The sequence below is a fragment of the Asterias rubens genome, chromosome 11 (genome assembly GCF_902459465.1).
Source record: "Asterias rubens chromosome 11, eAstRub1.3, whole genome shotgun sequence".
NCBI lineage: Eukaryota > Metazoa > Echinodermata > Asteroidea > Forcipulatida > Asteriidae > Asterias > Asterias rubens.
Window position 1 is genome coordinate 15,574,559 of NC_047072.1, and position 14,402 is coordinate 15,588,960.

At 37.8% G+C, this 14,402-nt stretch overlaps 1 protein-coding gene across 11 annotated transcripts in view; it reads right to left on the reverse strand.

Moving 5' to 3' along the window:
• LOC117296564 (AT-rich interactive domain-containing protein 1B-like) overlaps positions 1–14,402 on the reverse strand; it is a 47,751-nt gene that overhangs the window by 18,374 nt on the left and 14,975 nt on the right. The gene's annotated exons all lie outside the window — the stretch shown is intronic.

Here is a 14,402-nt window from a genome sequence, read left to right on the forward strand (position 1 = left end):
GAAAAAGGAGGAGATAATAAGGGAGGAAATGAAGGAAATCTGGTGACTTAGCACGTTGCTATCACAGCAAATGGGAATTGGAGAGTCCAGATAGATTGGATACGGCTGCTTGGGTGGAATGAATCAAGGCAAGGCCTAGAGGTTCACATGAACAACCACTCACAACCCTAACACAAAACTAAGAAAAAACCAATGCGCAAAATTGGTATGTTCCTGTGTGGAAGGGTGACTCACATGGCTTGATGAAGCTATAAATTGCTCACGTATTTGCTACGTCCGCTGTAAGGCCTATCTTCTCATGCCTAGTCAGCCTGCACCCACCCACCGTAGTCTCCTACCCCTAGTGCTCTTTTTGGACAACCAATGTGTGTTTCTGGGAAAGTGCTGGGTTTCTTCCTCCCCCTACGGTATGTTGACAAGTTGTCAGATTGGGGGTTTTACAATGACGCTTGATGCCCCAAGGGATAGCACTTCATGAATAGAGAAATGAATAGGAGGCTTTAAGACGATGCATGGGCCAAGACCTTGATCATTAGATATACACTGGTACTACACTGACAGATATTAACTCTTAGTAGTCATTAGTAATTTCAATCACCAAATTAATCACTGAATTATGACTGACTGGAAAGAACATGTATAACGGTTATGATGATTCACAAACATTGAATGATCAGTTAGTGATTTTGATAAACATGATGTGCAAATATTTTTCATTTAGTAATCAGTTTTTTTAATGATGCGTCCAACAAGTTAATGTGATGTTTTAATAACAGGTGGAAGTAATTAAGATTTAAGTATTGTGCAGGATTTAAAATAATATAGATGTAAGAATTGGCTGTCGATTCCAACTAGTTAGTGAATATTTTGTTGTATACTCAGTGGCTTAAATTGAGTGATTTTAGCTAACGGGAAAGCTAACTCACAAATCATTAGCAATTACTACAGGTCCAATACTTCAGGGATGCAATGTTCACAGGTTCAACCTTCTCTAACTTAGAGACCTTTTCTGAATTAAGAACTACCATATCCCTCTACAAGAACGATGTATCCATCTTATGTAGCTGACTTTCTTGTTTACAGTACGCAGTACTAACCCTTCATTATAGACTTTCACTCATCTCCACTGATATGACAGTTATGATTTAGTTGTCCATTAATATAAAGTCACTGTAATAACGTAGCAGTTTGCAACAGCTAATTCTACTTTCTCAGTGATAATTTAGGCGATAACATTTGATGTTTTCTTTTTATATTTCAGAGAATCTGAGGTCTGATACTACATAAAGGCAATGAGGAAAATTGCCTCCATGCCCCATGATCATTGTTTTATTGCCCTTCAAAGATGTGCCCTTTACTATATAAGTCTTGCCCTTACATGACAAGAGTGAAGCTTAGTGTTTGATAATTGAAAGGATACGTTTAATCAAAACTGAGCATCTAAACGAAAAGCTCCTACAACTTGATCAAAGATGAAACTCAGTATTTGTTATTTCTTTATCTTGTTTAAGGATTTTCATTCCCTGAATTTAACCGAGATAAAAACACCAGTATACATCTAAAATGAAAAAAGGACTTGCCACTGAATTTGTTTTTTTTCCAACCAAATTTCAGTGGAACAAGTGCAAAGACACACTGGATAATGGAAGTTCCTCCTGATTAATGTATGCATTCTTCACCGATATATTCCTCATTGCCGATATCAGCCACTGCAGAAACTATGCACTAACCCACAAGCAGAGATTACTGGGCTCCACAGCGCAAATTTCAAAGAAGAGCAGTTCTGCTTTTCAGCACAAAGAGTAATTAAGCACAAAACAATTGTCTAAACTAGAATAAGGTTACCAGCAGCATTAAATGTATCATTTGTGACTAGTGTCCTGCTTATTGTGCTCAGCTAATTTCTTTTTATGATAGACCCCTGTCTTAATGCCCAAATAGCTCTTATGCAGAACATTCTCAGGGTACCAATACCAATAAGCTGCTCTCAGTGACATTTTGGCTGGTGACAGATTCCTGCTGAGCAATACTTTTCTACGCTTAGCAGGTTTCATGATATCAGAAAAAAAAATCTTATTTTCCAATATTAATGAGAAAATAGAATTAGCTGTTGCAAACAACTTACCAACCAAATGGACCGAGAGTATAAATGCAAAAAATAGTTCATGGCCTGACGTTTCGACCCTAGCAGAGTCTTTCTCGAAGGCTCATTTACAATTTTAAGCAAGAGTTTTGATTTGGACAGGTGTGGTAAAGGACTGCATCTGGCAAGCAGAGTGGCGAGGATGTAGCGAATTAGAGTGTTATAAGCTACAACCCATGCTGGCTATATACATCCATACACTAAATAGATGCTTACAACTTGCTGTTTTCTGGCTATATACATCCATACACTAAATAGATGCTTACAACTTGCTGTTTTCTGGCTATATACATCCATACACTAAATAGACGCTTACAACTTGCTGTCTTCTGGCTATATACATCCATACACTAAATAGACGCTTACAACTTGCTGTTTTCTGGCTATATACATCCATACACTAAATAGATGCTTACAACTTGCTGTTTTCTGGCTATATACATCCATACACTAAATAGACGCTTACAACTTGCTGTTTTCTGGCTATATACATCCATACACTAAATAGACGCTTACAACTTGCTGTTTTCTGGCTATATACATCCATACACTAAATAGACGCTTACAACTTGCTGTTTTCTGGCTATATACATCCATACACTAAATAGATGCTTACAACTTGCTGTTTTCTGGCTATATACATCCATACACTAAATAGATGCTTACAACTTGCTGTTTTCTGGCTATATACATCTATACACTAAATAGATGCTTACAACTTGCCGTCTTCTGGCTATATTGTATCCATACACTAAATAGATACTTACAACTTGCTGTTTTCTGGCTATATACATCCATACACTAAATAGATGCTTACAACTTGCTGTTTTCTGGCTATATACATCTATACACTATAGAAGCTTACAACTTGCTGTTTTCTGGCTATATACATCTATACACTATAGATGCTTACAACTTGCTGTTTTCTTTTCAAATCGTGCATGTTGTACATCAGATTCAGTTTCAGACTTTGTGTGTTTGTGCATCAAGAAATTTTCTATTTGATTAATTCTACCACATGCGCAGCACCTTTTCACTTAAATTTGAGTAACACACTCAAAGTTAATAGCTTATTTTTTGAAAATCTCTTTGAAATTTATATGTAGGAATACAGTAAATAAATCTACAAGGGCTTCCCAATGAAACCTCAATGTTTCATGGGGGAAAAAAACTAAGTGTGCTTGAAATATGTTGATAAATTATAGACTACTCAATTCAGCATAGGACCCCTAAACAACAACAATTAATTAATAGCTATTCATAAATACCTCAGACAGTTTCGCTATTCCTATTGGTGGAGAGTGCGTCACGTGGGTGTGTATAAACCTTTATGACCGATAAAAGTGTTAATTCATGGGCGTGACACGCGACCTTGCACCTGTTCTTATAAGACAGTTTCTTCATTCCTATTGGTCGAGAGCAACGACTGAAACAGTTGTGCCACATCACGCGATACGCGCGACGCGCACAGCATTCCCTTATAAGGAGTTGTTTACCCGAGGGCGGCGGAGGGCTTTACCATTTCATAGCTGGAGGGGTGTTGTGTTGAAAGAAATCATTTAACAATTATAATATTTAGCTGTTCCGACCTACCGTCTTCATTTGAATTTTTAATTTGTAAACTTGATGCAGTCACTTTCATGTTATTGTGAAATATTCTCTTTGGTAAATGCCATACAGTATGTACCTATCATGAGTTGTGACTTCTTGAGATGAGTCTAGGCGCTTGAACATAACTGGATGCAGTCACTTCCATGTTATTGTTAAACATTCTCTATGGTAAATGCAATTCAGTATGTACCTATCATGAGTTGTGACTTCTTGAGAGGAGTCTACTCAAGTCTCTTTTTCTTGTTTTTCTACATACGTTCTGGACCACAGCGCAGTGTATGTTTCTTCGTTTCCTAACCGATTTCTGGACTAATATGCTTTGTACACGAAGGCTTAGGGTTTTCGTTTAACGAACGTGCGTATATAAATATAGGGGTTTTTGACGACGACGACATACCATGGTGTCCACAGAATTACACTAAACTTAAACAGTTTGAAGATAATGACAGTTGAAAGCTTCCCTTAAAATATTACTTGCTGTGGTGTTGTAGTTTTTGAGCAATGAGTGAAAAAATGTCAAATTTAGACTCCGAGGTGGCGTCCTCCGTGGACGAACGTGCGAAATTAAATAGGGGTTTTTTACGACAACGACGTCCTCGTCAAAAACTCCTAAAGGCATCTTATACTACATTTCAACCCTACTTAATAGTTAAAGGCGTTAGCAGTTCATATTTAGTGACAATGTTCGCAAAATCATGACACAAGAATTATTTCGCCGGATCATAATCCCCTCTGTTGATATAAATACATGTAAACCCTCGAGTGATGCATTGGCCCTCATAGCCTAGTGGTCATCAGTCGCGCTTACTTCACTGGTACATGCGAGTTCGAATCTGCGCACGGGAACAATATTTTGTTTATCCCCCAAAACTAAAAAAATATTTCTTTTTGTAATATTTAAGTTAGATTCTTATCTTATATCGATAGTGTTGCCTTTTCTTTTTCTCAATTGTTAGCCCAACATAACATGTGTGCATGCATGACACGATGATGTTTGAAAAACACAGTAAGCGGAAAATGGTGACCATAAGCGCCAGGGTGCGAAATTAACGGTTGCCCGGTTGCCCGGGGCAACCAAAAAATCATCCGGGCAACCTGTGATTGTGTCGCCGTTGCCCGACGGGCAACCTTATGAAAAAACAATTTAGGCCTAACCTGCTTATATTGTGCCAGCTCCAAAGATCGTTTGATATTATGATGTTCAACCATTTTTGTATATTCCACGACCGAACCGCGAGCCATGTGAGAACTTTCCAGCATCATCATTCACGTATTAAATAATATGCGATGGCACAGCGCGGTTAAAATTGCAGTGCTGTGTAATAGCGGGACAGTAATGCACGTGCGTAGGGTACACGTACAGCATTTACAATTGGAATTCACGTTCTTGTTCTGTCCCAACTATAGAATCAGCCTAACTGCAGATATATGGGCCTTTACTTACCATCTTTGCTGTGTAGCAAAACACATAGTTGGGTCATTTCTATAGTTGGGACTGAACGTTTGCACCGCTGATCCTGGTCGCACACGCGCTTTCCAGCAACCGCTGGTGCCGCGCAGTTGTCAAGCTGCACAGTGTGCCGCGCGCGGGACCAGCTTGCAAATGATAAACACGATGAATGGAGGCTGCGGGCACACGCGCTTTCTAGAAATTGCGCTTTTCCGGGGATCACTGGTGCCACGCGTGTTATGCTGCACGCGCACATAACAAGCGTGTGGGAACAGCTAGCGAGCATGTGTGAGCGCAGATCCACTCGCTACTTTAATTTGCGTGGTTGACACTGACAGTTCTAATATTTACGAAAGTTGCATGACACAAAGAATAACAATGATTACCTTTATCGCTTTTTTTTCGGGCAACCTATTTTTCTTGTGGGCAACCTATTTTCAGTTGCTGGTTGCCCTGGGGGCAACCAGCAAATTTTCTTAATTTCGTACCCTGAGCGCAGAGTTTGGTGGTTAAGAGTTCTGTAAAATCAAATCGTACTAGATCAAACATCAAACCACCGACCCCCAAAAATGTTAAAAATCGTAATTAATTAACCACGTGACCCTTATTTGCATATTTAATTGGGAAATCTTTGTAGCACCATATCTCAAGAAGTAAACTGCCGTTTTTTAGACTGTTTGTAGTTAAAGACTCCTTGGTGATTGGAGATTTATTTTGAAAAACCGTGACCTCAAGTTGACCTCTACTTCCGGGTCAACCCAAAGTGTGGCAATATCGATTTTCAAACTGTTCTCAGTTAGAGACTCCTTGGGCATTGGAGATTAGCATTAGGTTACCATGACCCCATGTTGACCTCTACTTCCAGGTCAACCGGAAGTGGCACCATAACTCATTCAGCATTTTCTTCTTTTTTTCAATGATAGACTCCTTGGTCATTTTAGCTCATAATCCAAGCAAAAGAACACAGAACAGCTTTGTGTTTGTTCACAAACACCTAATGTCTAGTTGCATTTATTTTACTCTTTGACCAAAAAGTGATGATGATGTTTTTGACCGAAAAGGTATTTATGAATGGGAATCAAAGTGTGTTGAATCGGTTTTCAACTAGTGGTTTCAACCCGCCGAGGCCTGGTTCTATATAATTTACCTCGACCTCGTCTCGGTAAAATTATCCAGAACCAGGCCTCGTTGGGATTGAACCACTAGTTGAAAACCTCTTCACCACACATTGATTCCCTTAATAATAATAATAATCATAATACAAACAAAAGCAAACAAGCACAAAAGGTAAAACAGAAGCTACTTGAATGTAATACTTCACATAAATTTAAATACATTGATTATCCAACAGTAATACATTTATTACATATTATTATAAACAAATCAATATGTAACAAAAGTATAACAATAATGAATTTCCAGACATCAATTCAAGCCTAGAATTTCAGAGCAGATACAAAACAAGCCATGGCTTTTTATATACAATAATCTTCAAACTCTACCAGTCTAAATTAAGTTTGTTTTTCCTCTGTATGAAAAAACCTCCCCTGTCCCACCAAGAACAGATCCAAAACACAAAGACAAACTGTACAAGAATACAGCAAGGAGCTAATTGTACATTGTTCTTAAGACTGTAGATGTAGCAATTTAGTGATGATGCTAACCACTAGCCTTGAGCCAATGTCTGATGTGATAAGGTAAGCACAGTCGGTCATTCACCTTTTGGCCTACATGTAGAAACGTCAAGCCCTCTTGATTTAATTTGAATGAGGACATCTTGAGCAGTCTCAAGAGGACTTGGCCAAACCAAACGCTACAATTACCTTTCATTGATTCACTACCACTTCAAATTGACTACGTGACTACAAACAAAATTGAAAATTCTCACCAAAACAAAACAACACATCTCTTCAATCAATGACGTGGGAATTCCATGAAATCTGAACTAACACAGTCAAATTAAGTCGCAATTTACATTGTTAAACATTATTTTCACTTGCTTGTTAATAATATTTGTAAGACCTACAACTCTACAAAACCTTGTAGATAAAGATAACGTGGTAAAAGTGTATGCTGTGTGGGTGTTGAAAGAAGATGAAGATAAAAGCCAGAAATTTCCACTGCAGAAGAGGCAAGGTTCTCAACCAAAGCAAGAAGGCCATTGTGAAACCTTAAATCTACCACATGAGCAACACCTACAAACAAAATTAATAGTTTCTTTTTCAAAAACCTCTTTGAACTTCTCATCGTCTTGAAACCTTACGACTAGAAATAAAATAAAGATAATATTTGTTCAACACTGATAAATCATTCAAACACAACCTGAACTGGCCCCAAATTACACCTCAGAATCTTATTTCATTGTTATCACATTAATTGTTGGTAAACACTTCATACACACAAACAACCTGTACAATTGTCATCAAATTTGATGGTCACATTTTGAGGGAAATGGACTGAAACTGTTTTTGTTGTGTCAGACATTTTAAACACCTTCACATCAGGTTATTTTAGTTGTAGCAAATTAAATAAGAAATTATGATTTGGGGAATTTCCTCCAACACTTATGCTGTTATTGTTTGTATAACATTTAATGATCTGTGATGATATATTGCTTGTTACTATTGTAAGCGCTGTGAAATAGTTAATGAATAGCATACACTAGTTTAGATGTAAATATTATTTCTGACTATGAAAATATTAAGTTAGGGCCTATTTACTGATATGAAATTTATAATGAGAAGGCTTTCAGATTTGTTTATAATTACTATTTACATAAATCAAACCGTTTTAATAACACACACCTTCATTGGCCGAGAGCATGACAAATTAACATTCTATTGTCTGGACCCCTTTCAGTTTCTTTTACTTTCATTTAAATTTCTTACTTTAAAATTTGTGTGCACAATATCCACCTAGAATTTACCATTAAAATTAGATTGAGTGATAGAATGACACCAACCACCTACCCAGTACCCACCCACATCTTCTTCATTCAAAGTTAAATCTAGTCAAATTCCCAGCATATTAAGCCCAAACAATGAGCCTCAGTTCCCAGACTTTGCGCCTGTCACATTCTGTGCTGAAAAATGGCCAGGTCCAACTTGAGTCACGCTCAGCCATCCAGGAAATCAGCGAGCTGCATTAGCATAACAGGGGTTGCCAACCCTAGAGAGAGTCCAGGTGAATACAAGTCAAGCATTGGCTTATTCTCTTCTCCTACCCAGGTACTACAAGAATACCCCCAAGGAAATAATAGACATGGCCCAATGTTTTTTCGCATGCCAAACAGAGTTTATTGTGCCATCTGAAATATTAGAGAAAATGATAAAATATTCATGCAGAGAGCTAGCAGTAATAATAACAGTGAGGACGATTTTCAGGCCGTCCCTTAAGGTCCAATTAAAAGGCTGGTTTCTGCCTGTATGCATGCACAGTGCATGTGAGCATGTGTTATAGGTTTCTCTCTCCAGAGGTTGTACTACATGCATGAACTGCACTCAGTGCACATTATGCAGCGCCATTGTGCTGACTAGCCCTGTGTACAGCGTATGCATGCTGAATGACTAATGGCTTATTTATGAGCACGCACACTCATTTGCATCTGAAAGTAGTTCCGTCCTTGCTAGCAGGTTGTGGCAATACATCTCCAGTGCAATCTCTATGCATGGATTGTTTGTGGACTTTTTTCTCTCTTGGTTTTACTGCATATGGATTCAGGGTGTAAGGATTCTACAGTAAGTGCTAAAGCAATAAAAGAGTACAGGCAGGTTCTGCTTTTATATAATGGTGGGTACACAAAATGACCTTTGGCTACACATGCAAATGAAATAAGGGGGTAACTTTGGGCTTTGTTAACTCGCTAGTCTCAACTGCCATCAGTGTATGACTGCAATATTCCTTCTCAATATGAAAAACAAACCGTGTAAAAAATACCAGATTGTCACACCACACTGGGAAATAAAAAAGGGTTATATAACTAAATCTTCTGACACAACAAAGAAAAAGTTATACTTTTCAATTCCTAAAAAAAAGAAGTGTTTTTTTAAGTTAACGTTGTGGATCTTTTGGTTTTGATCAACCCATAATATCTTCTCTTGTGATGAGTGCATTCTTTAATTTTACCTTTTCACAACTAAAAATGTGCCATCTTCACCAAATATTTTGTTCAAACAGTTCTCCAAAAACTTAAATAAATACTATACACACAAAGGGGTATCATTGCCAATACACCTTTATCCTACACTCCGCTTTTGTAAGCTGTGAAAACGCTTTCTTATTTTTCAACAGTTAAAAATCCCTAAATTTAAAAACGCAATTCAAAAAAGAGTTTTGAGAAACAAAGAATTTATTGAGTCTTTGACTGAGAAGTCCCAATATTTTCAAACCCCCTAAAAATGGAAACACTTAACACTTAACACTTAATCTGTTTTAAATAAATTAATTTTAAGTGTGTGTTTGTTTAATATATCTGGGTTTTGGGGGCAGTTATGTTTTGAAAAGATTTTTCCGTCAAGAAAATAATAAAATAAGAATGGCAGTACTGTCCTGAGATTCATCAGAAAACAAAATACAGACTGGAGGAATTCAAAGAAAGAAAAAAATACTTAATATTCTCACACTTTCATTTCATCAAACAGAAACCTTTCCAAAAACTAGAAAAGGTTTCCCCAAACAACAAAAACCCGTCCTCATTTCTGAGAATCTTGACCAATTAGTCAAACTCATTAATCTAAATATTGTCCAGCCACAGAGTGACAACAACAGACCCACAAAAGGTATACACAACTTTATTCTCTCTGGTCTGATCAGTGTTTACCATTGCCTAGTCCTGAATAAACAACCCATTGAAACAACCTTTTTAGACACGATCCCTGCATTGTATTACTGTACAGTGTGCCATTGTATGCAGTCAGGTAGAGTTAGGTTTTTATCAGTACACATTGGGCTCAAAGGGCACAGCTTGCGCAGCTCAATGCTGCATACATTTTTCACCATGTAGGGAGGTCAGCCAAGTGACCTTAAGGGATCGTCTTGAAAACTCTTCCAACACTGTGTTCTAACTTAAAATAGACTAGATTGTGCCTGAATAAACAAGTAAAATTTAAGTCTGTAATGTTATCAATTGCAGATAGATGTACTGGGGCTGTTACTTTAATTCTAAACACTGAGTCATTTATTCTTTGTTAACTAAAATTGTGTGTTACAAAACTACCCATGAAATCCTAATGACTGCAGTACAGTTCCTCTCTCATCATGGTACCAAGCCTAACAACACTGAGTAGGCAGTAGGCCTTTAGCTTCAAGTCTGGGGCTATTTCATGGCTCTGCTTACCAGATAATTCTGTGCTTTTACAGAGCCCTATTGGTGCAGATGGACTGTTAACGCCTAATTCAATGTTAAGCACAGCCATGAAACAAGTGAATAAAAGGGTAGCGACGAGTTCTTAAACTGCCGTTTAAAACCGCCATTGTTGTGGTTGTGCGATAAAGGCCCGAGCCGCAGTCGAGGGCCTATATCGCAAAACTGTATTTATGAATATAAATTTATAGTCAATCTGTCTTTTATTAAATGCATTTTCTATATATTGATTCAAATAAATTAAATTTTGTTTTATATTTAGTTTAGTATGTTTTTAAAATTTAAGCAGCCATAAATATTACAAAACCATCGTCACAAAGTGAACAGAAGTGCTGCACATTAACTGCTCTCACCACAATGGGATCACGATGTCCACATCCCCCCTCCCTCCCCCTCCCACCACCCCCCCCCCCACCGTCACATGAATGTACTCTTTGATAATTTGTTTTAAAAATTCAACATCTTGCCTTTTATCCCCTTTTGTTTTTGTTTCAGTAATAACAAGTAATATTCAAAATGAATAGAAAGCATCAGGCACTTTGTAATGAATAAACTTCCATGCAAGTCCTGCAAATTCAAAATCCTTGGGCACATTGGGTCCCTGCATACATTGCTTTAACATGTACAGTGAAACAAAATCGCAGAATGTCAACATTTGAATTTATAAGCAAAAAGACTAATGCGCAGTCTGTAAAAACACAGTACATAATTGTGGAGTTTAAATAGACCCCTTGCGTTGGCTGCCATCATTGAAGTTAAATGATGGAAACAGACAAGTGTGTACACATCGCACACAACTCTCAGCCAATGATAGGTCTTTACTGACCTCAGTGAGGGCGCTGTTTGGATCTTATGACATCATATTCCAGGGATCTATCTATTCTATCTATTCAAATCGCTCTTTCCACAAAAGTCTCTAATCTTCTCTGATAATTCTTTAGAGTGCCAGCCTATAGGACTACAAAGGAAAGTCTGGACCTGTCTACAGCTGTTTCAACTGGCAATCATCCAGCAGACTAATGATAAGGGCAAACAAGCATTAGACGTCTTGTCCCCAGACTCTTCAATTGGAAGACGCTTCTCCATTATCCAAACGATTGACAGTTTAGAGTCCTAATGTATTGATGAAAACTTGCTGTACCTAAACTGATACAAGATACTGTAGTATTTCCATAACCCTCAAGCCTTTAGATCATCTTGACAATAATAATCATAGCAAATTGTGACATACTTGTTCATTCATAGGCTACATTAACACAGGATCACATTCATGTAGTCCAGTATCACATTCATGTTGTCATCCATTATTCATCATACAAGAACCAGAATAAATTTGCAAATGACATTATCTGCTCATATAGTGCAGTCAACTTGCGCTGAGCCAAATAAATGCGGTTCAGGCAAACACTAATTAGGATATTGGTGAATGGGTAACCCATAGAAGCGATGCAGCAGCGTGGGCACCATTACACTTTCTAGCGACCTTTTTTATTTCAAAGGGTCTGATGGCCAGATTGTATGAATACCACTATGAATCTTTACCTGAATCTGTAAATAGATGACATTTCATCGCAGGGATCTGTGGAGCAAAGAAATTAGCCTCGGGATGAAAGTCTTTCTAAACATCTTTTGTTTTGACCACCTGACAATTAAAAACAACAACTACAACACAAACATTTTGTTGTTATTAGTTGTTTTCAATACCACAAAATCTTGACCCAAATAAACATTAAGATCAATCAGAGATTTACAGAAATTAATTTTAGCTTAAGACGAGTTTTATCATACCACTGGCTTGGAAGAGATATTGTATGAAGACTGTCAAAGGCCAAATGACTTGCTAGGAGCAACTGAATGCCCAGTGTGAGTATGCCGCTATGGCCATGTGGGAATGCCCATGTGGGAATACCCATCATTCGCTTCTTTACAGTCGAAGCTCTTCACCCGAGGTAGAGTTTCGGTAAAAGCATCATCGCAAGAAGTTGCGTCTGCTGAATCTTTTCTGTTGGAACAGTTGTCAACATAGTGCCTAGGCATCTTTTAGGGCACTTGACTTTTAATTTAACCCCTGCTCAGTCTGTCAGTTTACATGTCATTGTCAAATGAATTGAAAGTGAACAAGTTGGATAACCTGGTTTGGGGATTTTCAGTCAGTTTGGGTGACTTGTATACCTTGTGTTACATACAATTTCAAGAGAGAGCATCGTGCTTCAGTAAAATAAAAAAGCAACAGCACCTGCCGATTTAAATCAACTTCTACACACCCAAGTTTCCTTCAATCCTCCACAATGCTATAAAAAATCAAGCCAATGCTTAAATTCTTATGTTAATCACACTACATGTCAAGCCTGATCCTTCACTACGGAAATGGGGACATCCATGCCACAGCCTTGGTGCCCCACAAAATGCTCCAGAACAAACTAAAGTTCTCTCACATATGTGCTCTTTACTAAAAAATGCCTTGCCCATGTAAGAACAAAGCATTAGTTCCTGTATGTAGGCTACTCAAGGGCCAAAGCAAAATCACAGTAAAATACACATGCTGAAATCCCTTGATGTTATGAACAGTACACCCCATTCACCTTGAATACACTAAGTACTAACCTATCACTTCTTGTGAGTCAGACACGCCCCCAAGACTCCCATCATTACCACTAGAGCTTGAGATTTATGTTCCTGATCTATTTACAGCCTCATCCCCAGTTACAGTTAAATTGATTATGTAGGATAAGGCATCGTTTATAATTGATTCATACCAGTAATCTCAAAGAATCAATAACAAACCAACTCCAAATCCAATGTTGCTGTCTTTGGAATCAAGATTGCTTCGACTTTCCTCAAGCCCATTATTTGGGATTCAGACAAATTGTAAGGAGTTTTACGGACTTGTGGTTTGTTAAAAATTTATTTAGTTTTTTTTAAAGGGATCTTCCCATCAAGGGAGCTCTAGTGTCATTCTCTAAATAGCAAAATTGTACTTGATAAAAACCCAACACAAGAAATGCTACCTAATTGATAACAAGATTATTATGTTGGTGCTGTACTCGATCACTGATGTTTGATAAGCACTAAATAATGGTTTCTAAGACTTGAGTGGAAACAATCCAAAGACCACTCAGGTGGGATTCCAACCCCCCTAGCTTCTCATTTACAAAGCTACTTGCTCAATAACAAAGTGTATAAGTTTCTATGAATATAGTTTTTGCAGCAATGTTCATATATGAAGGTGAATTGAGATCTGTGTCCTGGAAGCTCTAAGAATTCAAAATGATAGAAGGCTGCACTAAGGTAAATGTAGCCTACATGTAGTTTTCTGTTCAGCTACAGAACTAACTACAGTGCCTCCAATCATTTACTATGATCTTAGACTACGTTTAGTATTTCACAAATGCTCCTCAGTTTTGATCACAAAAACTGTCATAGCAAGTGAGCCTTCTGAAGTATGACCCTCTTCAAGCTGATTGTACATCATGTAGTTCCTTGTCTCAATCACAAAATATTGCCTAACAACACAGACGGCGCCTTGCTACTCCTATGATATTCACTACAAGCATTGAATGGCAACTTCATGTACAAGTTTATGTACAGTGTACATGAGCGTCTGAGCATAGGGCATGGATAGGGGATCCTTTCCAAACATTGAAATCAATCCTATAGTAGGAAGCAGTGAAGAGTCAATAGCACTTGATGATAGCTTCCTAGCATCAACAGGCTACATACCGCTAGCAGGCCTTCTCAGTAACACTACACCAATATCACTGCTGCAACTCACCTACACTACAAATCAACAAATAATTCACCATGACAATAACAAAATGTGCATTTCTTTAATATAA